Here is an 18,689-nt window from a genome sequence, read left to right on the forward strand (position 1 = left end):
GCCTACGGCCACACCACACTGAATGCGCCCGATCTCGTCTGATCTCGGAAGCTAAGCAGTGTCGGGCCTAGTTAGTACCTGGATGGGAGACCGCCTGGGAATACCAGGTGCTGTAGGCTATTTTGTGCTCCATGATTAGTAATTGCGCAACTTCTCAATTACTTTTCAAATTTGGTATGTTTCCTAAATAATTTTATCCCGTTTTATAGCGGAAATGTTGGACAACATTATGAGGGCTGGAGCTACCTATTTACATATAATTAGCATACAGGTAGTGTGTTCATGGGTAATAAATCGACTTTCACATGTAATGCAGTACAGAGAATATTGAGTCCTTCAAGAGGCATGAAAGAAAGCCGTTATTGTGTTGATTGTTCTCTCCACCTCCCTGCAACAGAAACAGGATGGATGGATTAAAGTTATCCTACCAGACATAGGAGTCCTGAATGGGCCCACCAGTCTTATATATCTCGCCTGATCAAGCGCTGATCGAGCGATGAGCGTGGTATCATGTTGCAAGTGGCTGCATGGCTTAGCTTACTAAATGCAAATGCATAAGAGTAATATTCTTAGCATTTCTAGAGCCTACGGCCACACCACACTGAATGCGCCCGATCTCGTCTGATCTCGGAAGCTAAGCAGTGTCGGGCCTAGTTAGTACCTGGATGGGAGACCGCCTGGGAATACCAGGTGCTGTAGGCTTTTTTGTGCTCCAAGTTCAGGAAGTGAGCCATTTCTCAATTGCCTTTCAAAACTGCAAGGTCTAGCCGACTAGATGCTTAAAAGTACAAAACTCACTAGGCCCAGAGCCTACGGCCACACCACACTGAATGCGCCCGATCTCGTCTGATCTCGGAAGCTAAGCAGTGTCGGGCCTAGTTAGTACCTGGATGGGAGACCGCCTGGGAATACCAGGTGCTGTAGGCTTTTTTGTGCTCCAAGTTCAGGAAGTGAGCCATTTCTCAATTGCCTTTCAAAACTGCAAGGTCTAGCCGACTAGATGCTTAAAAGTACAAAACTCACTAGGACCAGAGCCTACGGCCACACCACACTGAATGTGCCCGATCTCGTCTGATCTCAGAAGCTAAGCAGTGTCGGGCCTAGTTAGTACCTGGATGGGAGACCGCCTGGGAATACCAGGTGCTGTAGGCTTTTTTGTGCTCCAAGTTCAGGAAGTGAGCCATTTCTCAATTGCCTTTCAAAACTGCAAGGTCTAGCCGACTAGATGCTTAAAAGTACAAAACTCACTAGGACCAGAGCCTACGGCCACACCACACTGAATGCGTCTGATCTCGGAAGCTAAGCAGTGTCGGGCCTAGTTAGTACCTGGATGGGAGACCGCCTGGGAATACCAGGTGCTGTAGGCTTTTTTGTGCTCCAAGTTCAGGAAGTGAGCCATTTCTCAATTGCCTTTCAAAACTGCAAGGTCTAGCCGACTAGATGCTTAAAAGTACAAAACTCACTAGGCCCAGAGCCTACAGCCACACCACACTGAATGCGCCCGATCTCGTCTGATCTCGGAAGCTAAGCAGTGTCGGGCCTAGTTAGTACCTGGATGGGAGACCGCCTGGGAATACCAGGTGCTGTAGGCTATTTTGTGCTCCATGATTAGTAATTGCGCAACTTCTCAATTACTTTTCAAATTTGGTATGTTTCCAAAATAATTTTATCCCGTTTTATAGCGGAAATGTTGGACAACATTATGAGGGCTGGAGCTACCTATTTACATATAATTAGCATACAGGTAGTGTGTTCATGGGTAATAAATCGACTTTCACATGTAATGCAGTACAGAGAATATTGAGTCCTTCAAGAGGCATGAAAGAAAGCCGTTATTGTGTTGATTGTTCTCTCCACCTCCCTGCAACAGAAACAGGATGGATGGATTAAAGTTATCCTACCAGACATAGGAGTCCTGAATGGGCCCACCAGTCTTATATATCTCGCCTGATCAAGCGCTGATCGAGCGATGAGCGTGGTATCATGTTGCAAGTGGCTGCATGGCTTAGCTTACTAAATGCAAATGCATAAGAGTAATATTCTTAGCATTTCTAGAGCCTACGGCCACACCACACTGAATGCGCCCGATCTCGTCTGATCTCGAAGCTAAGCAGTGTCGGGCCTAGTTAGTACCTGGATGGGAGACCGCCTGGGAATACCAGGTGCTGTAGGCTTTTTTGTGCTCCAAGTTCAGGAAGTGAGCCATTTCTCAATTGCCTTTCAAAACTGCAAGGTCTAGCCGACTAGATGCTTAAAAGTACAAAACTCACTAGGCCCAGAGCCTACGGCCACACCACACTGAATGCGCCCGATCTCGTCTGATCTCGGAAGCTAAGCAGTGTCGGGCCTAGTTAGTACCTGGATGGGAGACCGCCTGGGAATACCAGGTGCTGTAGGCTTTTTTGTGCTCCAAGTTCAGGAAGTGAGCCATTTCTCAATTGCCTTTCAAAACTGCAAGGTCTAGCCGACTAGATGCTTAAAAGTACAAAACTCACTAGGACCAGAGCCTACGGCCACACCACACTGAATGTGCCCGATCTCGTCTGATCTCAGAAGCTAAGCAGTGTCGGGCCTAGTTAGTACCTGGATGGGAGACCGCCTGGGAATACCAGGTGCTGTAGGCTTTTTTGTGCTCCAAGTTCAGGAAGTGAGCCATTTCTCAATTGCCTTTCAAAACTGCAAGGTCTAGCCGACTAGATGCTTAAAAGTACAAAACTCACTAGGACCAGAGCCTACGGCCACACCACACTGAATGCGCCCGATCTCGTCTGATCTCGGAAGCTAAGCAGTGTCGGGCCTAGTTAGTACCTGGATGGGAGACCGCCTGGGAATACCAGGTGCTGTAGGCTTTTTTGTGCTCCAAGTTCAGGAAGTGAGCCATTTCTCAATTGCCTTTCAAAACTGCAAGGTCTAGCCGACTAGATGCTTAAAAGTACAAAACTCACTAGGCCCAGAGCCTACGGCCACACCACACTGAATGCGCCCGATCTCGTCTGATCTCGGAAGCTAAGCAGTGTCGGGCCTAGTTAGTACCTGGATGGGAGACCGCCTGGGAATACCAGGTGCTGTAGGCTATTTTGTGCTCCATGATTAGTAATTGCGCAACTTCTCAATTACTTTTCAAATTTGGTATGTTTCCAAAATAATTTTATCCCGTTTTATAGCGGAAATGTTGGACAACATTATGAGGGCTGGAGCTACCTATTTACATATAATTAGCATACAGGTAGTGTGTTCATGGGTAATAAATCGACTTTCACATGTAATGCAGTACAGAGAATATTGAGTCCTTCAAGAGGCATGAAAGAAAGCCGTTATTGTGTTGATTGTTCTCTCCACCTCCCTGCAACAGAAACAGGATGGATGGATTAAAGTTATCCTACCAGACATAGGAGTCCTGAATGGGCCCACCAGTCTTATATATCTCGCCTGATCAAGCGCTGATCGAGCGATGAGCGTGGTATCATGTTGCAAGTGGCTGCATATCTTAGCTTACTAAATGCAAATGCATAAGAGTAATATTCTTAGCATTTCTAGAGCCTACGGCCACACCACACTGAATGCGCCCGATCTCGTCTGATCTCGGAAGCTAAGCAGTGTCGGGCCTAGTTAGTACCTGGATGGGAGACCGCCTGGGAATACCAGGTGCTGTAGGCTTTTTTGTGCTCCAAGTTCAGGAAGTGAGCCATTTCTCAATTGCCTTTCAAAACTGCAAGGTCTAGCCGACTAGATGCTTAAAAGTACAAAACTCACTAGGCCCAGAGCCTACGGCCACACCACACTGAATGCGCCCGATCTCGTCTGATCTCGGAAGCTAAGCAGTGTCGGGCCTAGTTAGTACCTGGATGGGAGACCGCCTGGGAATACCAGGTGCTGTAGGCTTTTTTGTGCTCCAAGTTCAGGAAGTGAGCCATTTCTCAATTGCCTTTCAAAACTGCAAGGTCTAGCCGACTAGATGCTTAAAAGTACAAAACTCACTAGGACCAGAGCCTACGGCCACACCACACTGAATGTGCCCGATCTCGTCTAATCTCAGAAGCTAAGCAGTGTCGGGCCTAGTTAGTACCTGGATGGGAGACCGCCTGGGAATACCAGGTGCTGTAGGCTTTTTTGTGCTCCAAGTTCAGGAAGTGAGCCATTTCTCAATTGCCTTTCAAAACTGCAAGGTCTAGCCGACTAGATGCTTAAAAGTACAAAACTCACTAGGACCAGAGCCTACGGCCACACCACACTGAATGCGTCTGATCTCGGAAGCTAAGCAGTGTCGGGCCTAGTTAGTACCTGGATGGGAGACCGCCTGGGAATACCAGGTGCTGTAGGCATTTTTGTGCTCCAAGTTCAGGAAGTGAGCCATTTCTCAATTGCCTTTCAAAACTGCAAGGTCTAGCCGACTAGATGCTTAAAAGTACAAAACTCACTAGGCCCAGAGCCTACGGCCACACCACACTGAATGCGCCCGATCTCGTCTGATCTCGGAAGCTAAGCAGTGTCGGGCCTAGTTAGTACCTGGATGGGAGACCGCCTGGGAATACCAGGTGCTGTAGGCTATTTTGTGCTCCATGATTAGTAATTGCACAACTTCTCAATTACTTTTCAAATTTGGTATGTTTCCAAAATAATTTTATCCCGTTTTATAGCGGAAATGTTGGACAACATTATGAGGGCTGGAGCTACCTATTTACATATAATTAGCATACAGGTAGTGTGTTCATGGGTAATAAATCGACTTTCACATGTAATGCAGTACAGAGAATATTGAGTCCTTCAAGAGGCATGAAAGAAAGCCGTTATTGTGTTGATTGTTCTCTCCACCTCCCTGCAACAGAAACAGGATGGATGGATTAAAGTTATCCTACCAGACATAGGAGTCCTGAATGGGCCCACCAGTCTTATATATCTCGCCTGATCGAGCCTGATCGAGCGATGAGCGTGGTATCATGTTGCAAGTGGCTGCATGGCTTAGCTTACTAAATGCAAATGCATAAGAGTAATATTCTTAGCATTTCTAGAGCCTACGGCCGCACCACACTGAATGCGCCCGATCTCGTCTGATCTCGGAAGCTAAGCAGTGTCGGGCCTAGTTAGTACCTGGATGGGAGACTGCCTGGGAATACCAGGTGCTGTAGGCTTTTTTGTGCTCCAAGTTCAGGAAGTGAGCCATTTCTCAATTGCCTTTCAAAACTGCAAGGTCTAGCCGACTAGATGCTTAAAAGTACAAAACTCACTAGGCCCAGAGCCTACGGCCACACCACACTGAATGCGCCCGATCTCGTCTGATCTCGGAAGCTAAGCAGTGTCGGGCCTAGTTAGTACCTGGATGGGAGACCGCCTGGGAATACCAGGTGCTGTAGGCTTTTTTGTGCTCCAAGTTCAGGAAGTGAGCCATTTCTCAATTGCCTTTCAAAACTGCAAGGTCTAGCCGACTAGATGCTTAAAAGTACAAAACTCACTAGGACCAGAGCCTACGGCCACACCACACTGAATGTGCCCGATCTCGTCTGATCTCAGAAGCTAAGCAGTGTCGGGCCTAGTTAGTACCTGGATGGGAGACCGCCTGGGAATACCAGGTGCTGTAGGCTTTTTTGTGCTCCAAGTTCAGGAAGTGAGCCATTTCTCAATTGCCTTTCAAAACTGCAAGGTCTAGCCGACTAGATGCTTAAAAGTACAAAACTCACTAGGCCCAGAGCCTACGGCCACACCACACTGAATGCGCCCGATCTCGTCTGATCTCGGAAGCTAAGCAGTGTCGGGCCTAGTTAGTACCTGGATGGGAGACCGCCTGGGAATACCAGGTGCTGTAGGCTATTTTGTGCTCCATGATTAGTAATTGCACAACTTCTCAATTACTTTTCAAATTTGGTATGTTTCCAAAATAATTTTATCCCGTTTTATAGCGGAAATGTTGGACAACATTATGAGGGCTGGAGCTAACTATTTACATATAATTAGCATACAGGTAGTGTGTTCATGGGTAATAAATCGACTTTCACATGTAATGCAGTACAGAGAATATTGAGTCCTTCAAGAGGCATGAAAGAAAGCCGTTATTGTGTTGATTGTTCTCTCCACCTCCCTGCAACAGAAACAGGATGGATGGATTAAAGTTATCCTACCAGACATAGGAGTCCTGAATGGGCCCACCAGTCTTATATATCTCGCCTGATCGAGCCTGATCGAGCGATGAGCGTGGTATCATGTTGCAAGTGGCTGCATGGCTTAGCTTACTAAATGCAAATGCATAAGAGTAATATTCTTAGCATTTCTAGAGCCTACGGCCACACCACACTGAATGCGCCCGATCTCGTCTGATCTCGGAAGCTAAGCAGTGTCGGGCCTAGTTAGTACCTGGATGGGAGACTGCCTGGGAATACCAGGTGCTGTAGGCTTTTTTGTGCTCCAAGTTCAGGAAGTGAGCCATTTCTCAATTGCCTTTCAAAACTGCAAGGTCTAGCCGACTAGATGCTTAAAAGTACAAAACTCACTAGGCCCAGAGCCTACGGCCACACCACACTGAATGCGCCCGATCTCGTCTGATCTCGGAAGCTAAGCAGTGTCGGGCCTAGTTAGTACCTGGATGGGAGACCGCCTGGGAATACCAGGTGCTGTAGGCTATTTTGTGCTCCATGATTAGTAATTGCGCAACTTCTCAATTACTTTTCAAATTTGGTATGTTTCCAAAATAATTTTATCCCGTTTTATAGCGGAAATGTTGGACAACATTATGAGGGCTGGAGCTACCTATTTACATATAATTAGCATACAGGTAGTGTGTTCATGGGTAATAAATCGACTTTCACATGTAATGCAGTACAGAGAATATTGAGTCCTTCAAGAGGCATGAAAGAAAGCCGTTATTGTGTTGATTGTTCTCTCCACCTCCCTGCAACAGAAACAGGATGGATGGATTAAAGTTATCCTACCAGACATAGGAGTCCTGAATGGGCCCACCAGTCTTATATATCTCGCCTGATCGAGCGCTGATCGAGCGATGAGCGTGGTATCATGTTGCAAGTGGCTGCATGGCTTAGCTTACTAAATGCAAATGCATAAGAGTAATATTCTTAGCATTACTCGAGCCTACGGCCACACCACACTGAATGCGCCCGATCTCGTCTGATCTCGGAAGCTAAGCAGTGTCGGGCCTAGTTAGTACCTGGATGGGAGACCGCCTGGGAATACCAGGTGCTATAGGCTTTTTTGTGCTCCAAGTTCAGGAAGTGAGCCATTTCTCAATTGCCTTTCAAAACTGCAAGGTCTAGCCGACTAGATGCTTAAAAGTACAAAACTCAGTAGGCCCAGAGCCTACGGCCACACCACACTGAATGCGCCCGATCTCCTCTGATCTCGGAAGCTAAGCAGTGTCGGGCCTAGTTAGTACCTGGATGGGAGACCGCCTGGGAATACCAGGTGCTGTAGGCTTTTTTGTGCTCCAAGTTCAGGAAGTGAGCCATTTCTCAATTGCCTTTCAAAACTGCAAGGTCTAGCCGACTAGATGCTTAAAAGTACAAAACTCACTAGGACCAGAGCCTACGGCCACACCACACTGAATGCGCCCGATCTCGTCTGATCTCGGAAGCTAAGCAGTGTCGGGCCTAGTTAGTACCTGGATGGGAGACCGCCTGGGAATACCAGGTGCTGTAGGCTTTTTTGTGCTCCAAGTTCAGGAAGTGAGCCATTTCTCAATTGCCTTTCAAAACTGCAAGGTCTAGCCGACTAGATGCTTAAAAGTACAAAACTCACTAGGCCCAGAGCCTACGGCCACACCACACTGAATGCGCCCGATCTCGTCTGATCTCGGAAGCTAAGCAGTGTCGGGCCTAGTTAGTACCTGGATGGGAGACCGCCTGGGAATACCAGGTGCTGTAGGCTATTTTGTGCTCCATGATTAGTAATTGCGCAACTTCTCAATTACTTTTCAAATTTGGTATGTTTCCAAAATAATTTTATCCCGTTTTATAGCGGAAATGTTGGACAACATTATGAGGGCTGGAGCTACCTATTTACATATAATTAGCATACAGGTAGTGTGTTCATGGGTAATAAATCGACTTTCACATGTAATGCAGTACAGAGAATATTGAGTCCTTCAAGAGGCATGAAAGAAAGCCGTTATTGTGTTGATTGTTCTCTCCACCTCCCTGCAACAGAAACAGGATGGATGGATTAAAGTTATCCTACCAGACATAGGAGTCCTGAATGGGCCCACCAGTCTTATATATCTCGCCTGATCAAGCGCTGATCGAGCGATGAGCGTGGTATCATGTTGCAAGTGGCTGCATATCTTAGCTTACTAAATGCAAATGCATAAGAGTAATATTCTTAGCATTTCTAGAGCCTACGGCCACACCACACTGAATGCGCCCGATCTCGTCTGATCTCGGAAGCTAAGCAGTGTCGGGCCTAGTTAGTACCTGGATGGGAGACCGCCTGGGAATACCAGGTGCTGTAGGCTTTTTTGTGCTCCAAGTTCAGGAAGTGAGCCATTTCTCAATTGCCTTTCAAAACTGCAAGGTCTAGCCGACTAGATGCTTAAAAGTACAAAACTCACTAGGCCCAGAGCCTACGGCCACACCACACTGAATGCGCCCGATCTCGTCTGATCTCGGAAGCTAAGCAGTGTCGGGCCTAGTTAGTACCTGGATGGGAGACCGCCTGGGAATACCAGGTGCTGTAGGCTTTTTTGTGCTCCAAGTTCAGGAAGTGAGCCATTTCTCAATTGCCTTTCAAAACTGCAAGGTCTAGCCGACTAGATGCTTAAAAGTACAAAACTCACTAGGACCAGAGCCTACGGCCACACCACACTGAATGTGCCCGATCTCGTCTAATCTCAGAAGCTAAGCAGTGTCGGGCCTAGTTAGTACCTGGATGGGAGACCGCCTGGGAATACCAGGTGCTGTAGGCTTTTTTGTGCTCCAAGTTCAGGAAGTGAGCCATTTCTCAATTGCCTTTCAAAACTGCAAGGTCTAGCCGACTAGATGCTTAAAAGTACAAAACTCACTAGGACCAGAGCCTACGGCCACACCACACTGAATGCGTCTGATCTCGGAAGCTAAGCAGTGTCGGGCCTAGTTAGTACCTGGATGGGAGACCGCCTGGGAATACCAGGTGCTGTAGGCATTTTTGTGCTCCAAGTTCAGGAAGTGAGCCATTTCTCAATTGCCTTTCAAAACTGCAAGGTCTAGCCGACTAGATGCTTAAAAGTACAAAACTCACTAGGCCCAGAGCCTACGGCCACACCACACTGAATGCGCCCGATCTCGTCTGATCTCGGAAGCTAAGCAGTGTCGGGCCTAGTTAGTACCTGGATGGGAGACCGCCTGGGAATACCAGGTGCTGTAGGCTATTTTGTGCTCCATGATTAGTAATTGCACAACTTCTCAATTACTTTTCAAATTTGGTATGTTTCCAAAATAATTTTATCCCGTTTTATAGCGGAAATGTTGGACAACATTATGAGGGCTGGAGCTACCTATTTACATATAATTAGCATACAGGTAGTGTGTTCATGGGTAATAAATCGACTTTCACATGTAATGCAGTACAGAGAATATTGAGTCCTTCAAGAGGCATGAAAGAAAGCCGTTATTGTGTTGATTGTTCTCTCCACCTCCCTGCAACAGAAACAGGATGGATGGATTAAAGTTATCCTACCAGACATAGGAGTCCTGAATGGGCCCACCAGTCTTATATATCTCGCCTGATCGAGCCTGATCGAGCGATGAGCGTGGTATCATGTTGCAAGTGGCTGCATGGCTTAGCTTACTAAATGCAAATGCATAAGAGTAATATTCTTAGCATTTCTAGAGCCTACGGCCGCACCACACTGAATGCGCCCGATCTCGTCTGATCTCGGAAGCTAAGCAGTGTCGGGCCTAGTTAGTACCTGGATGGGAGACTGCCTGGGAATACCAGGTGCTGTAGGCTTTTTTGTGCTCCAAGTTCAGGAAGTGAGCCATTTCTCAATTGCCTTTCAAAACTGCAAGGTCTAGCCGACTAGATGCTTAAAAGTACAAAACTCACTAGGCCCAGAGCCTACGGCCACACCACACTGAATGCGCCCGATCTCGTCTGATCTCGGAAGCTAAGCAGTGTCGGGCCTAGTTAGTACCTGGATGGGAGACCGCCTGGGAATACCAGGTGCTGTAGGCTTTTTTGTGCTCCAAGTTCAGGAAGTGAGCCATTTCTCAATTGCCTTTCAAAACTGCAAGGTCTAGCCGACTAGATGCTTAAAAGTACAAAACTCACTAGGACCAGAGCCTACGGCCACACCACACTGAATGTGCCCGATCTCGACTGATCTCAGAAGCTAAGCAGTGTCGGGCCTAGTTAGTACCTGGATGGGAGACCGCCTGGGAATACCAGGTGCTGTAGGCTTTTTTGTGCTCCAAGTTCAGGAAGTGAGCCATTTCTCAATTGCCTTTCAAAACTGCAAGGTCTAGCCGACTAGATGCTTAAAAGTACAAAACTCACTAGGCCCAGAGCCTACGGCCACACCACACTGAATGCGCCCGATCTCGTCTGATCTCGGAAGCTAAGCAGTGTCGGGCCTAGTTAGTACCTGGATGGGAGACCGCCTGGGAATACCAGGTGCTGTAGGCTATTTTGTGCTCCATGATTAGTAATTGCACAACTTCTCAATTACTTTTCAAATTTGGTATGTTTCCAAAATAATTTTATCCCGTTTTATAGCGGAAATGTTGGACAACATTATGAGGGCTGGAGCTAACTATTTACATATAATTAGCATACAGGTAGTGTGTTCATGGGTAATAAATCGACTTTCACATGTAATGCAGTACAGAGAATATTGAGTCCTTCAAGAGGCATGAAAGAAAGCCGTTATTGTGTTGATTGTTCTCTCCACCTCCCTGCAACAGAAACAGGATGGATGGATTAAAGTTATCCTACCAGACATAGGAGTCCTGAATGGGCCCACCAGTCTTATATATCTCGCCTGATCGAGCCTGATCGAGCGATGAGCGTGGTATCATGTTGCAAGTGGCTGCATGGCTTAGCTTACTAAATGCAAATGCATAAGAGTAATATTCTTAGCATTTCTAGAGCCTACGGCCACACCACACTGAATGCGCCCGATCTCGTCTGATCTCGGAAGCTAAGCAGTGTCGGGCCTAGTTAGTACCTGGATGGGAGACTGCCTGGGAATACCAGGTGCTGTAGGCTTTTTTGTGCTCCAAGTTCAGGAAGTGAGCCATTTCTCAATTGCCTTTCAAAACTGCAAGGTCTAGCCGACTAGATGCTTAAAAGTACAAAACTCACTAGGCCCAGAGCCTACGGCCACACCACACTGAATGCGCCCGATCTCGTCTGATCTCGGAAGCTAAGCAGTGTCGGGCCTAGTTAGTACCTGGATGGGAGACCGCCTGGGAATACCAGGTGCTGTAGGCTATTTTGTGCTCCATGATTAGTAATTGCGCAACTTCTCAATTACTTTTCAAATTTGGTATGTTTCCAAAATAATTTTATCCCGTTTTATAGCGGAAATGTTGGACAACATTATGAGGGCTGGAGCTACCTATTTACATATAATTAGCATACAGGTAGTGTGTTCATGGGTAATAAATCGACTTTCACATGTAATGCAGTACAGAGAATATTGAGTCCTTCAAGAGGCATGAAAGAAAGCCGTTATTGTGTTGATTGTTCTCTCCACCTCCCTGCAACAGAAACAGGATGGATGGATTAAAGTTATCCTACCAGACATAGGAGTCCTGAATGGGCCCACCAGTCTTATATATCTCGCCTGATCGAGCGCTGATCGAGCGATGAGCGTGGTATCATGTTGCAAGTGGCTGCATGGCTTAGCTTACTAAATGCAAATGCATAAGAGTAATATTCTTAGCATTACTCGAGCCTACGGCCACACCACACTGAATGCGCCCGATCTCGTCTGATCTCGGAAGCTAAGCAGTGTCGGGCCTAGTTAGTACCTGGATGGGAGACCGCCTGGGAATACCAGGTGCTATAGGCTTTTTTGTGCTCCAAGTTCAGGAAGTGAGCCATTTCTCAATTGCCTTTCAAAACTGCAAGGTCTAGCCGACTAGATGCTTAAAAGTACAAAACTCAGTAGGCCCAGAGCCTACGGCCACACCACACTGAATGCGCCCGATCTCCTCTGATCTCGGAAGCTAAGCAGTGTCGGGCCTAGTTAGTACCTGGATGGGAGACCGCCTGGGAATACCAGGTGCTGTAGGCTTTTTTGTGCTCCAAGTTCAGGAAGTGAGCCATTTCTCAATTGCCTTTCAAAACTGCAAGGTCTAGCCGACTAGATGCTTAAAAGTACAAAACTCACTAGGACCAGAGCCTACGGCCACACCACACTGAATGCGCCCGATCTCGTCTGATCTCGGAAGCTAAGCAGTGTCGGGCCTAGTTAGTACCTGGATGGGAGACCGCCTGGGAATACCAGGTGCTGTAGGCTTTTTTGTGCTCCAAGTTCAGGAAGTGAGCCATTTCTCAATTGCCTTTCAAAACTGCAAGGTCTAGCCGACTAGATGCTTAAAAGTACAAAACTCACTAGGCCCTGAGCCTACGGCCACACCACACTGAATGCGCCCGATCTCGTCTGATCTCGGAAGCTAAGCAGTGTCGGGCCTAGTTAGTACCTGGATGGGAGACCGCCTGGGAATACCAGGTGCTGTAGGCTATTTTGTGCTCCATGATTAGTAATTGCACAACTTCTCAATTACTTTTCAAATTTGGTATGTTTCCAAAATAATTTTATCCCGTTTTATAGCGGAAATGTTGGACAACATTATGAGGGCTGGAGCTACCTATTTACATATAATTAGCATACAGGTAGTGTGTTCATGGGTAATAAATCGACTTTCACATGTAATGCAGTACAGAGAATATTGAGTCCTTCAAGAGGCATGAAAGAAAGCCGTTATTGTGTTGATTGTTCTCTCCACCTCCCTGCAACAGAAACAGGATGGATGGATTAAAGTTATCCTACCAGACATAGGAGTCCTGAATGGGCCCACCAGTCTTATATATCTCGCCTGATCGAGCGCTGATCGAGCGATGAGCGTGGTATCATGTTGCAAGTGGCTGCATGGCTTAGCTTACTAAATGCAAATGCATAAGAGTAATATTCTTAGCATTACTAGAGCCTACGGCCACACCACACTGAATGCGCCCAATCTCGTCTGATCTTGGAAGCTAAGCAGTGTCGGGCCTAGTTAGTACCTGGATGGGAGACTGCCTGGGAATACCAGGTGCTGTAGGCTTTTTTGTGCTCCAAGTTCAGGAAGTGAGCCATTTCTCAATTGCCTTTCAAAACTGCAAGGTCTAGCCGACTAGATGCTTAAAAGTACAAAACTCACTAGGCCCAGAGCCTACGGCCACACCACACTGAATGCGCCCGATCTCGTCTGATCTCGGAAGCTAAGCAGTGTCGGGCCTAGTTAGTACCTGGATGGGAGACCGCCTGGGAATACCAGGTGCTGTAGGCTATTTTGTGCTCCATGATTAGTAATTGCGCAACTTCTCAATTACTTTTCAAATTTGGTATGTTTCCAAAATAATTTTATCCCGTTTTATAGCGGAAATGTTGGACAACATTATGAGGGCTGGAGCTACCTATTTACATATAATTAGCATACAGGTAGTGTGTTCATGGGTAATAAATCGACTTTCACATGTAATGCAGTACAGAGAATATTGAGTCCTTCAAGAGGCATGAAAGAAAGGCGTTATTGTGTTGATTGTTCTCTCCACCTCCCTGCAACAGAAACAGGATGGATGGATTAAAGTTATCCTACCAGACATAGGAGTCCTGAATGGGCCCACCAGTCTTATATATCTCGCCTGATCGAGCGCTGATCGACCGATGAGCGTGGTATCATGTTGCAAGTGGCTGCATGGCTTAGCTTACTAAATGCAAATGCATAAGAGTAATATTCTTAGCATTACTCGAGCCTACGGCCACACCACACTGAATGCGCCCAATCTCGTCTGATCTCGGAAGCTAAGCAGTGTCGGGCCTAGTTAGTACCTGGATGGGAGACCGCCTGGGAATACCAGGTGCTGTAGGCTTTTTTGTGCTCCAAGTTCAGGAAGTGAGCCATTTCTCAATTGCCTTTCAAAACTGCAAGGTCTAGCCGACTAGATGCTTAAAAGTACAAAACTCACTAGGCCCAGAGCCTACGGCCACACCACACTGAATGCGCCTGATCTCGTCTGATCTCGGAAGCTAAGCAGTGTTGGGCCTAGTTAGTACCTGGATGGGAGACCGCCTGGGAATACCAGGTGCTGTAGGCTTTTTTGTGCTCCAAGTTCAGGAAGTGAGCCATTTCTCAATTGCCTTTCAAAACTGCAAGGTCTAGCCGACTAGATGCTTAAAAGTACAAAACTCACTAGGACCAGAGCCTACGGCCACACCACACTGAATGCGCCCGATCTCGTCTGATCTCGGAAGCTAAGCAGTGTCGGGCCTAGTTAGTACCTGGATGGGAGACCGCCTGGGAATACCAGGTGCTGTAGGCTTTTTTGTGCTCCAAGTTCAGGAAGTGAGCCATTTCTCAATTGCCTTTCAAAACTGCAAGGTCTAGCCGACTAGATGCTTAAAAGTACAAAACTCACTAGGCCCTGAGCCTACGGCCACACCACACTGAATGCGCCCGATCTCGTCTGATCTCGGAAGCTAAGCAGTGTCGGGCCTAGTTAGTACCTGGATGGGAGACCGCCTGGGAATACCAGGTGCTGTAGGCTATTTTGTGCTCCATGATTAGTAATTGCACAACTTCTCAATTACTTTTCAAATTTGGTATGTTTCCAAAATAATTTTATCCCGTTTTATAGCGGAAATGTTGGACAACATTATGAGGGCTGGAGCTACCTATTTACATATAATTAGCATACAGGTAGTGTGTTCATGGGTAATAAATCGACTTTCACATGTAATGCAGTACAGAGAATATTGAGTCCTTCAAGAGGCATGAAAGAAAGCCGTTATTGTGTTGATTGTTCTCTCCACCTCCCTGCAACAGAAACAGGATGGATGGATTAAAGTTATCCTACCAGACATAGGAGTCCTGAATGGGCCCACCAGTCTTATATATCTCGCCTGATCGAGCCTGATCGAGCGATGAGCGTGGTATCATGTTGCAAGTGGCTGCATGGCTTAGCTTACTAAATGCAAATGCATAAGAGTAATATTCTTAGCATTTCTAGAGCCTACGGCCACACCACACTGAATGCGCCCGATCTCGTCTGATCTCGGAAGCTAAGCAGTGTCGGGCCTAGTTAGTACCTGGATGGGAGACCGCCTGGGAATACCAGGTGCTGTAGGCTTTTTTGTGCTCCAAGTTCAGGAAGTGAGCCATTTCTCAATTGCCTTTCAAAACTGCAAGGTCTAGCCGACTAGATGCTTAAAAGTACAAAACTCACTAGGCCCAGAGCCTACGGCCACACCACACTGAATGCGCCCGATCTCGTCTGATCTCGGAAGCTAAGCAGTGTCGGGCCTAGTTAGTACCTGGATGGGAGACGGCCTGGGAATACCAGGTGCTGTAGGCTTTTTTGTGCTCCAAGTTCAGGAAGTGAGCCATTTCTCAATTGCCTTTCAAAACTGCAAGGTCTAGCCGACTAGATGCTTAAAAGTACAAAACTCACTAGGACCAGAGCCTACGGCCACACCACACTGAATGCGCCCGATCTCGTCTGATCTCGGAAGCTAAGCAGTGTCGGGCCTAGTTAGTACCTGGATGGGAGACCGCCTGGGAATACCAGGTGCTGTAGGCTTTTTTGTGCTCCAAGTTCAGGAAGTGAGCCATTTCTCAATTGCCTTTCAAAACTGCAAGGTCTAGCCGACTAGATGCTTAAAAGTACAAAACTCACTAGGCCCAGTGCCTACGGCCACACCACACTGAATGCGCCCGATCTCGTCTGATCTCGGAAGCTAAGCAGTGTCGGGCCTAGTTAGTACCTGGATGGGAGACCGCCTGGGAATACCAGGTGCTGTAGGCTATTTTGTGCTCCATGATTAGTAATTGCACAACTTCTCAATTACTTTTCAAATTTGGTATGTTTCCAAAATAATTTTATCCCGTTTTATAGCGGAAATGTTGGACAACATTATGAGGGCTGGAGCTACCTATTTACATATAATTAGCATACAGGTAGTGTGTTCATGGGTAATAAATCGACTTTCACATGTAATGCAGTACAGAGAATATTGAGTCCTTCAAGAGGCATGAAAGAAAGCCGTTATTGTGTTGATTGTTCTCTCCACCTCCCTGCAACAGAAACAGGATGGATGGATTAAAGTTATCCTACCAGACATAGGAGTCCTGAATGGGCCCACCAGTCTTATATATCTCGCCTGATCGAGCGCTGATCGAGCGATGAGCGTGGTATCATGTTGCAAGTGGCTGCATGGCTTAGCTTACTAAATGCAAATGCATAAGAGTAATATTCTTAGCATTACTAGAGCCTACGGCCACACCAGACTGAATGCGCCCGATCTCGTCTGATCTCGGAAGCTAAGCAGTGTCGGGCCTAGTTAGTACCTGGATGGGAGACCGCCTGGGAATACCAGGTGCTGTAGGCTTTTTTGTGCTCCAAGTTCAGGAAGTGAGCCATTTCTCAATTGCCTTTCAAAACTGCAAGGTCTAGCCGACTAGATGCTTAAAAGTACAAAACTCACTAGGCCCAGAGCCTACGGCCACACCACACTGAATGCGCCCGATCTCGTCTGATCTCGGAAGCTAAGCAGTGTCGGGCCTAGTTAGTACCTGGATGGGAGACCGCCTGGGAATACCAGGTGCTGTAGGCTTTTTTGTGCTCCAAGTTCAGGAAGTGAGCCATTTCTCAATTGCCTTTCAAAACTGCAAGGTCTAGCCGACTAGATGCTTAAAAGTACAAAACTCACTAGGCCCTGAGCCTACGGCCACACCACACTGAATGCGCCCGATCTCGTCTGATCTCGGAAGCTAAGCAGTGTCGGGCCTAGTTAGTACCTGGATGGGAGACCGCCTGGGAATACCAGGTGCTGTAGGCTATTTTGTGCTCCATGATTAGTAATTGCACAACTTCTCAATTACTTTTCAAATTTGGTATGTTTCCAAAATAATTTTATCCCGTTTTATAGCGGAAATGTTGGACAACATTATGAGGGCTGGAGCTACCTATTTACATATAATTAGCATACAGGTAGTGTGTTCATGGGTAATAAATCGACTTTCACATGTAATGCAGTACAGAGAATATTGAGTCCTTCAAGAGGCATGAAAGAAAGCCGTTATTGTGTTGATTGTTCTCTCCACCTCCCTGCAACAGAAACAGGATGGATGGATTAAAGTTATCCTACCAGACATAGGAGTCCTGAATGGGCCCACCAGTCTTATATATCTCGCCTGATCGAGCCTGATCGAACGATGAGCGTGGTATCATGTTGCAAGTGGCTGCATGGCTTAGCTTACTAAATGCAAATGCATAAGAGTAATATTCTTAGCATTTCTAGAGCCTACGGCCACACCACACTGAATGCGCCCGATCTCGTCTGATCTCGGAAGCTAAGCAGTGTCGGGCCTAGTTAGTACCTGGATGGGAGACCGCCTGGGAATACCAGGTGCTGTAGGCTTTTTTGTGCTCCAAGTTCAGGAAGTGAGCCATTTCTCAATTGCCTTTCAAAACTGCAAGGTCTAGCCGACTAGATGCTTAAAGGTACAAAACTCACTAGGCCCAGAGCCTACGGCCACACCACACTGAATGCGCCCGATCTCGTCTGATCTCGGAAGCTAAGCAGTGTCGGGCCTAGTTAGTACCTGGATGGGAGACGGCCTGGGAATACCAGGTGCTGTAGGCTTTTTTGTGCTCCAAGTTCAGGAAGTGAGCCATTTCTCAATTGCCTTTCAAAACTGCAAGGTCTAGCCGACTAGATGCTTAAAAGTACAAAACTCACTAGGCCCAGAGCCTACGGCCACACCACACTGAATGCGCCCGATCTCGTCTGATCTCGGAAGCTAAGCAGTGTCGGGCCTAGTTAGTACCTGGATGGGAGACCGCCTGGGAATACCAGGTGCTGTAGGCTATTTTGTGCTCCATGATTAGTAATTGCACAACTTCTCAATTACTTTTCAAATTTGGTATGTTTCCAAAATAATTTTATCCCGTTTTATAGCGGAAATGTTGGACAACATTATGAGGGCTGGAGCTACCTATTTACATATAATTAGCATACAGGTAGTGTGTTCATGGGTAATAAATCGACTTTCACATGTAATGCAGTACAGAGAATATTGAGTCCTTCAAGAGGCATGAAAGAAAGCCGTTATTGTGTTGATTGTTCTCTCCACCTCCCTGCAACAGAAACAGGATGGATGGATTAAAGTTATCCTACCAGACATAGGAGTCCTGAATGGGCCCACCAGTCTTATATATCTCGCCTGATCGAGCGCTGATCGAGCGATGAGCGTGGTATCATGTTGCAAGTGGCTGCATGGCTTAGCTTACTAAATGCAAATGCATAAGAGTAATATTCTTAGCATTACTAGAGCCTAAGGCCACACCAGACTGAATGCGCCCGATCTCGTCTGATCTCGGAAGCTAAGCAGTGTCGGGCCTAGTTAGTACCTGGATGGGAGACCGCCTGGGAATACCAGGTGCTGTAGGCTTTTTTGTGCTCCAAGTTCAGGAAGTGAGCCATTTCTCAATTGCCTTTCAAAACT

General features: G+C 46.9%; 55 non-coding genes and 3 pseudogenes across 55 annotated transcripts; all 58 read left to right on the top strand.

Annotated features, from left to right (window-relative positions):
- On the top strand, positions 1 to 119 carry LOC138476315 (5S ribosomal RNA). The gene has a single exon (XR_011270377.1). It is a non-coding gene; the product is annotated as a 5S ribosomal RNA (ribosomal RNA).
- A 464-nt stretch (positions 120 to 583) lies between these two features.
- On the top strand, positions 584 to 702 carry LOC138476316 (5S ribosomal RNA). Its single transcript, XR_011270378.1, has one exon. It is a non-coding gene; the product is annotated as a 5S ribosomal RNA (ribosomal RNA).
- A 106-nt stretch (positions 703 to 808) lies between these two features.
- LOC138476317 (5S ribosomal RNA) lies at positions 809 to 927 on the top strand. Its single transcript, XR_011270379.1, has one exon. It is a non-coding gene; the product is annotated as a 5S ribosomal RNA (ribosomal RNA).
- Positions 928 to 1,033: 106 nt separating this feature from the next.
- LOC138479853 (5S ribosomal RNA) lies at positions 1,034 to 1,152 on the top strand. Its single transcript, XR_011273589.1, has one exon. It is a non-coding gene; the product is annotated as a 5S ribosomal RNA (ribosomal RNA).
- Positions 1,153 to 1,258: 106 nt separating this feature from the next.
- LOC138474565 (5S ribosomal RNA) lies at positions 1,259 to 1,367 on the top strand (annotated as a pseudogene).
- Positions 1,368 to 1,473: 106 nt separating this feature from the next.
- LOC138477666 (5S ribosomal RNA) lies at positions 1,474 to 1,592 on the top strand. The gene has a single exon (XR_011271604.1). It is a non-coding gene; the product is annotated as a 5S ribosomal RNA (ribosomal RNA).
- A 464-nt stretch (positions 1,593 to 2,056) lies between these two features.
- LOC138480305 (5S ribosomal RNA) lies at positions 2,057 to 2,174 on the top strand. Its single transcript, XR_011273992.1, has one exon. It is a non-coding gene; the product is annotated as a 5S ribosomal RNA (ribosomal RNA).
- A 106-nt stretch (positions 2,175 to 2,280) lies between these two features.
- On the top strand, positions 2,281 to 2,399 carry LOC138476319 (5S ribosomal RNA). Its single transcript, XR_011270381.1, has one exon. It is a non-coding gene; the product is annotated as a 5S ribosomal RNA (ribosomal RNA).
- A 106-nt stretch (positions 2,400 to 2,505) lies between these two features.
- LOC138479854 (5S ribosomal RNA) lies at positions 2,506 to 2,624 on the top strand. Its single transcript, XR_011273590.1, has one exon. It is a non-coding gene; the product is annotated as a 5S ribosomal RNA (ribosomal RNA).
- A 106-nt stretch (positions 2,625 to 2,730) lies between these two features.
- Positions 2,731 to 2,849, top strand: LOC138476320 (5S ribosomal RNA). Its single transcript, XR_011270382.1, has one exon. It is a non-coding gene; the product is annotated as a 5S ribosomal RNA (ribosomal RNA).
- Positions 2,850 to 2,955: 106 nt separating this feature from the next.
- LOC138476321 (5S ribosomal RNA) lies at positions 2,956 to 3,074 on the top strand. Its single transcript, XR_011270383.1, has one exon. It is a non-coding gene; the product is annotated as a 5S ribosomal RNA (ribosomal RNA).
- Positions 3,075 to 3,538: 464 nt separating this feature from the next.
- Positions 3,539 to 3,657, top strand: LOC138476322 (5S ribosomal RNA). The gene has a single exon (XR_011270384.1). It is a non-coding gene; the product is annotated as a 5S ribosomal RNA (ribosomal RNA).
- A 106-nt stretch (positions 3,658 to 3,763) lies between these two features.
- Positions 3,764 to 3,882, top strand: LOC138476323 (5S ribosomal RNA). The gene has a single exon (XR_011270385.1). It is a non-coding gene; the product is annotated as a 5S ribosomal RNA (ribosomal RNA).
- A 106-nt stretch (positions 3,883 to 3,988) lies between these two features.
- Positions 3,989 to 4,107, top strand: LOC138480425 (5S ribosomal RNA). The gene has a single exon (XR_011274101.1). It is a non-coding gene; the product is annotated as a 5S ribosomal RNA (ribosomal RNA).
- Positions 4,108 to 4,213: 106 nt separating this feature from the next.
- On the top strand, positions 4,214 to 4,322 carry LOC138474643 (5S ribosomal RNA; annotated as a pseudogene).
- Positions 4,323 to 4,428: 106 nt separating this feature from the next.
- On the top strand, positions 4,429 to 4,547 carry LOC138476325 (5S ribosomal RNA). Its single transcript, XR_011270386.1, has one exon. It is a non-coding gene; the product is annotated as a 5S ribosomal RNA (ribosomal RNA).
- Positions 4,548 to 5,010: 463 nt separating this feature from the next.
- On the top strand, positions 5,011 to 5,129 carry LOC138479741 (5S ribosomal RNA). The gene has a single exon (XR_011273487.1). It is a non-coding gene; the product is annotated as a 5S ribosomal RNA (ribosomal RNA).
- Positions 5,130 to 5,235: 106 nt separating this feature from the next.
- Positions 5,236 to 5,354, top strand: LOC138476326 (5S ribosomal RNA). Its single transcript, XR_011270387.1, has one exon. It is a non-coding gene; the product is annotated as a 5S ribosomal RNA (ribosomal RNA).
- Positions 5,355 to 5,460: 106 nt separating this feature from the next.
- LOC138479855 (5S ribosomal RNA) lies at positions 5,461 to 5,579 on the top strand. The gene has a single exon (XR_011273591.1). It is a non-coding gene; the product is annotated as a 5S ribosomal RNA (ribosomal RNA).
- Positions 5,580 to 5,685: 106 nt separating this feature from the next.
- On the top strand, positions 5,686 to 5,804 carry LOC138476327 (5S ribosomal RNA). Its single transcript, XR_011270388.1, has one exon. It is a non-coding gene; the product is annotated as a 5S ribosomal RNA (ribosomal RNA).
- A 463-nt stretch (positions 5,805 to 6,267) lies between these two features.
- LOC138478460 (5S ribosomal RNA) lies at positions 6,268 to 6,386 on the top strand. The gene has a single exon (XR_011272326.1). It is a non-coding gene; the product is annotated as a 5S ribosomal RNA (ribosomal RNA).
- Positions 6,387 to 6,492: 106 nt separating this feature from the next.
- LOC138476328 (5S ribosomal RNA) lies at positions 6,493 to 6,611 on the top strand. The gene has a single exon (XR_011270389.1). It is a non-coding gene; the product is annotated as a 5S ribosomal RNA (ribosomal RNA).
- A 464-nt stretch (positions 6,612 to 7,075) lies between these two features.
- LOC138478786 (5S ribosomal RNA) lies at positions 7,076 to 7,194 on the top strand. Its single transcript, XR_011272621.1, has one exon. It is a non-coding gene; the product is annotated as a 5S ribosomal RNA (ribosomal RNA).
- Positions 7,195 to 7,300: 106 nt separating this feature from the next.
- LOC138477939 (5S ribosomal RNA) lies at positions 7,301 to 7,419 on the top strand. Its single transcript, XR_011271852.1, has one exon. It is a non-coding gene; the product is annotated as a 5S ribosomal RNA (ribosomal RNA).
- Positions 7,420 to 7,525: 106 nt separating this feature from the next.
- Positions 7,526 to 7,644, top strand: LOC138476329 (5S ribosomal RNA). Its single transcript, XR_011270390.1, has one exon. It is a non-coding gene; the product is annotated as a 5S ribosomal RNA (ribosomal RNA).
- A 106-nt stretch (positions 7,645 to 7,750) lies between these two features.
- Positions 7,751 to 7,869, top strand: LOC138476331 (5S ribosomal RNA). Its single transcript, XR_011270392.1, has one exon. It is a non-coding gene; the product is annotated as a 5S ribosomal RNA (ribosomal RNA).
- Positions 7,870 to 8,333: 464 nt separating this feature from the next.
- On the top strand, positions 8,334 to 8,452 carry LOC138476332 (5S ribosomal RNA). The gene has a single exon (XR_011270393.1). It is a non-coding gene; the product is annotated as a 5S ribosomal RNA (ribosomal RNA).
- Positions 8,453 to 8,558: 106 nt separating this feature from the next.
- Positions 8,559 to 8,677, top strand: LOC138476333 (5S ribosomal RNA). Its single transcript, XR_011270394.1, has one exon. It is a non-coding gene; the product is annotated as a 5S ribosomal RNA (ribosomal RNA).
- A 106-nt stretch (positions 8,678 to 8,783) lies between these two features.
- LOC138480426 (5S ribosomal RNA) lies at positions 8,784 to 8,902 on the top strand. The gene has a single exon (XR_011274102.1). It is a non-coding gene; the product is annotated as a 5S ribosomal RNA (ribosomal RNA).
- Positions 8,903 to 9,008: 106 nt separating this feature from the next.
- LOC138474644 (5S ribosomal RNA) lies at positions 9,009 to 9,117 on the top strand (annotated as a pseudogene).
- Positions 9,118 to 9,223: 106 nt separating this feature from the next.
- LOC138476334 (5S ribosomal RNA) lies at positions 9,224 to 9,342 on the top strand. The gene has a single exon (XR_011270395.1). It is a non-coding gene; the product is annotated as a 5S ribosomal RNA (ribosomal RNA).
- A 463-nt stretch (positions 9,343 to 9,805) lies between these two features.
- On the top strand, positions 9,806 to 9,924 carry LOC138479742 (5S ribosomal RNA). Its single transcript, XR_011273488.1, has one exon. It is a non-coding gene; the product is annotated as a 5S ribosomal RNA (ribosomal RNA).
- Positions 9,925 to 10,030: 106 nt separating this feature from the next.
- Positions 10,031 to 10,149, top strand: LOC138476336 (5S ribosomal RNA). Its single transcript, XR_011270396.1, has one exon. It is a non-coding gene; the product is annotated as a 5S ribosomal RNA (ribosomal RNA).
- Positions 10,150 to 10,255: 106 nt separating this feature from the next.
- Positions 10,256 to 10,374, top strand: LOC138480339 (5S ribosomal RNA). Its single transcript, XR_011274023.1, has one exon. It is a non-coding gene; the product is annotated as a 5S ribosomal RNA (ribosomal RNA).
- A 106-nt stretch (positions 10,375 to 10,480) lies between these two features.
- LOC138476338 (5S ribosomal RNA) lies at positions 10,481 to 10,599 on the top strand. The gene has a single exon (XR_011270398.1). It is a non-coding gene; the product is annotated as a 5S ribosomal RNA (ribosomal RNA).
- A 463-nt stretch (positions 10,600 to 11,062) lies between these two features.
- Positions 11,063 to 11,181, top strand: LOC138478462 (5S ribosomal RNA). Its single transcript, XR_011272327.1, has one exon. It is a non-coding gene; the product is annotated as a 5S ribosomal RNA (ribosomal RNA).
- A 106-nt stretch (positions 11,182 to 11,287) lies between these two features.
- On the top strand, positions 11,288 to 11,406 carry LOC138476339 (5S ribosomal RNA). The gene has a single exon (XR_011270399.1). It is a non-coding gene; the product is annotated as a 5S ribosomal RNA (ribosomal RNA).
- Positions 11,407 to 11,870: 464 nt separating this feature from the next.
- Positions 11,871 to 11,989, top strand: LOC138478787 (5S ribosomal RNA). The gene has a single exon (XR_011272622.1). It is a non-coding gene; the product is annotated as a 5S ribosomal RNA (ribosomal RNA).
- Positions 11,990 to 12,095: 106 nt separating this feature from the next.
- LOC138477940 (5S ribosomal RNA) lies at positions 12,096 to 12,214 on the top strand. The gene has a single exon (XR_011271853.1). It is a non-coding gene; the product is annotated as a 5S ribosomal RNA (ribosomal RNA).
- A 106-nt stretch (positions 12,215 to 12,320) lies between these two features.
- Positions 12,321 to 12,439, top strand: LOC138476340 (5S ribosomal RNA). The gene has a single exon (XR_011270400.1). It is a non-coding gene; the product is annotated as a 5S ribosomal RNA (ribosomal RNA).
- A 106-nt stretch (positions 12,440 to 12,545) lies between these two features.
- On the top strand, positions 12,546 to 12,664 carry LOC138476341 (5S ribosomal RNA). Its single transcript, XR_011270401.1, has one exon. It is a non-coding gene; the product is annotated as a 5S ribosomal RNA (ribosomal RNA).
- A 464-nt stretch (positions 12,665 to 13,128) lies between these two features.
- On the top strand, positions 13,129 to 13,247 carry LOC138479397 (5S ribosomal RNA). The gene has a single exon (XR_011273176.1). It is a non-coding gene; the product is annotated as a 5S ribosomal RNA (ribosomal RNA).
- A 106-nt stretch (positions 13,248 to 13,353) lies between these two features.
- LOC138476342 (5S ribosomal RNA) lies at positions 13,354 to 13,472 on the top strand. Its single transcript, XR_011270402.1, has one exon. It is a non-coding gene; the product is annotated as a 5S ribosomal RNA (ribosomal RNA).
- Positions 13,473 to 13,936: 464 nt separating this feature from the next.
- Positions 13,937 to 14,055, top strand: LOC138479307 (5S ribosomal RNA). The gene has a single exon (XR_011273094.1). It is a non-coding gene; the product is annotated as a 5S ribosomal RNA (ribosomal RNA).
- Positions 14,056 to 14,161: 106 nt separating this feature from the next.
- LOC138477827 (5S ribosomal RNA) lies at positions 14,162 to 14,280 on the top strand. Its single transcript, XR_011271750.1, has one exon. It is a non-coding gene; the product is annotated as a 5S ribosomal RNA (ribosomal RNA).
- Positions 14,281 to 14,386: 106 nt separating this feature from the next.
- On the top strand, positions 14,387 to 14,505 carry LOC138476344 (5S ribosomal RNA). The gene has a single exon (XR_011270404.1). It is a non-coding gene; the product is annotated as a 5S ribosomal RNA (ribosomal RNA).
- Positions 14,506 to 14,611: 106 nt separating this feature from the next.
- LOC138476345 (5S ribosomal RNA) lies at positions 14,612 to 14,730 on the top strand. Its single transcript, XR_011270405.1, has one exon. It is a non-coding gene; the product is annotated as a 5S ribosomal RNA (ribosomal RNA).
- Positions 14,731 to 15,193: 463 nt separating this feature from the next.
- On the top strand, positions 15,194 to 15,312 carry LOC138476347 (5S ribosomal RNA). The gene has a single exon (XR_011270406.1). It is a non-coding gene; the product is annotated as a 5S ribosomal RNA (ribosomal RNA).
- Positions 15,313 to 15,418: 106 nt separating this feature from the next.
- Positions 15,419 to 15,537, top strand: LOC138479705 (5S ribosomal RNA). Its single transcript, XR_011273456.1, has one exon. It is a non-coding gene; the product is annotated as a 5S ribosomal RNA (ribosomal RNA).
- Positions 15,538 to 15,643: 106 nt separating this feature from the next.
- LOC138476348 (5S ribosomal RNA) lies at positions 15,644 to 15,762 on the top strand. Its single transcript, XR_011270407.1, has one exon. It is a non-coding gene; the product is annotated as a 5S ribosomal RNA (ribosomal RNA).
- Positions 15,763 to 15,868: 106 nt separating this feature from the next.
- On the top strand, positions 15,869 to 15,987 carry LOC138476349 (5S ribosomal RNA). Its single transcript, XR_011270408.1, has one exon. It is a non-coding gene; the product is annotated as a 5S ribosomal RNA (ribosomal RNA).
- Positions 15,988 to 16,451: 464 nt separating this feature from the next.
- On the top strand, positions 16,452 to 16,570 carry LOC138479199 (5S ribosomal RNA). The gene has a single exon (XR_011272996.1). It is a non-coding gene; the product is annotated as a 5S ribosomal RNA (ribosomal RNA).
- A 106-nt stretch (positions 16,571 to 16,676) lies between these two features.
- On the top strand, positions 16,677 to 16,795 carry LOC138476350 (5S ribosomal RNA). Its single transcript, XR_011270409.1, has one exon. It is a non-coding gene; the product is annotated as a 5S ribosomal RNA (ribosomal RNA).
- Positions 16,796 to 16,901: 106 nt separating this feature from the next.
- On the top strand, positions 16,902 to 17,020 carry LOC138476351 (5S ribosomal RNA). Its single transcript, XR_011270410.1, has one exon. It is a non-coding gene; the product is annotated as a 5S ribosomal RNA (ribosomal RNA).
- A 463-nt stretch (positions 17,021 to 17,483) lies between these two features.
- Positions 17,484 to 17,602, top strand: LOC138476352 (5S ribosomal RNA). Its single transcript, XR_011270411.1, has one exon. It is a non-coding gene; the product is annotated as a 5S ribosomal RNA (ribosomal RNA).
- Positions 17,603 to 17,708: 106 nt separating this feature from the next.
- LOC138479707 (5S ribosomal RNA) lies at positions 17,709 to 17,827 on the top strand. The gene has a single exon (XR_011273457.1). It is a non-coding gene; the product is annotated as a 5S ribosomal RNA (ribosomal RNA).
- A 106-nt stretch (positions 17,828 to 17,933) lies between these two features.
- On the top strand, positions 17,934 to 18,052 carry LOC138476353 (5S ribosomal RNA). Its single transcript, XR_011270412.1, has one exon. It is a non-coding gene; the product is annotated as a 5S ribosomal RNA (ribosomal RNA).
- A 464-nt stretch (positions 18,053 to 18,516) lies between these two features.
- Positions 18,517 to 18,635, top strand: LOC138480352 (5S ribosomal RNA). Its single transcript, XR_011274035.1, has one exon. It is a non-coding gene; the product is annotated as a 5S ribosomal RNA (ribosomal RNA).
- The last annotated feature ends 54 nt before the right edge of the window (positions 18,636 to 18,689 follow it).

Source organism: Ambystoma mexicanum, chromosome 8 (genome assembly GCF_040938575.1).
Source record: "Ambystoma mexicanum isolate Mex_15411 chromosome 8, UKY_AmexF1_1, whole genome shotgun sequence".
Taxonomy (NCBI): domain Eukaryota; kingdom Metazoa; phylum Chordata; class Amphibia; order Caudata; family Ambystomatidae; genus Ambystoma; species Ambystoma mexicanum.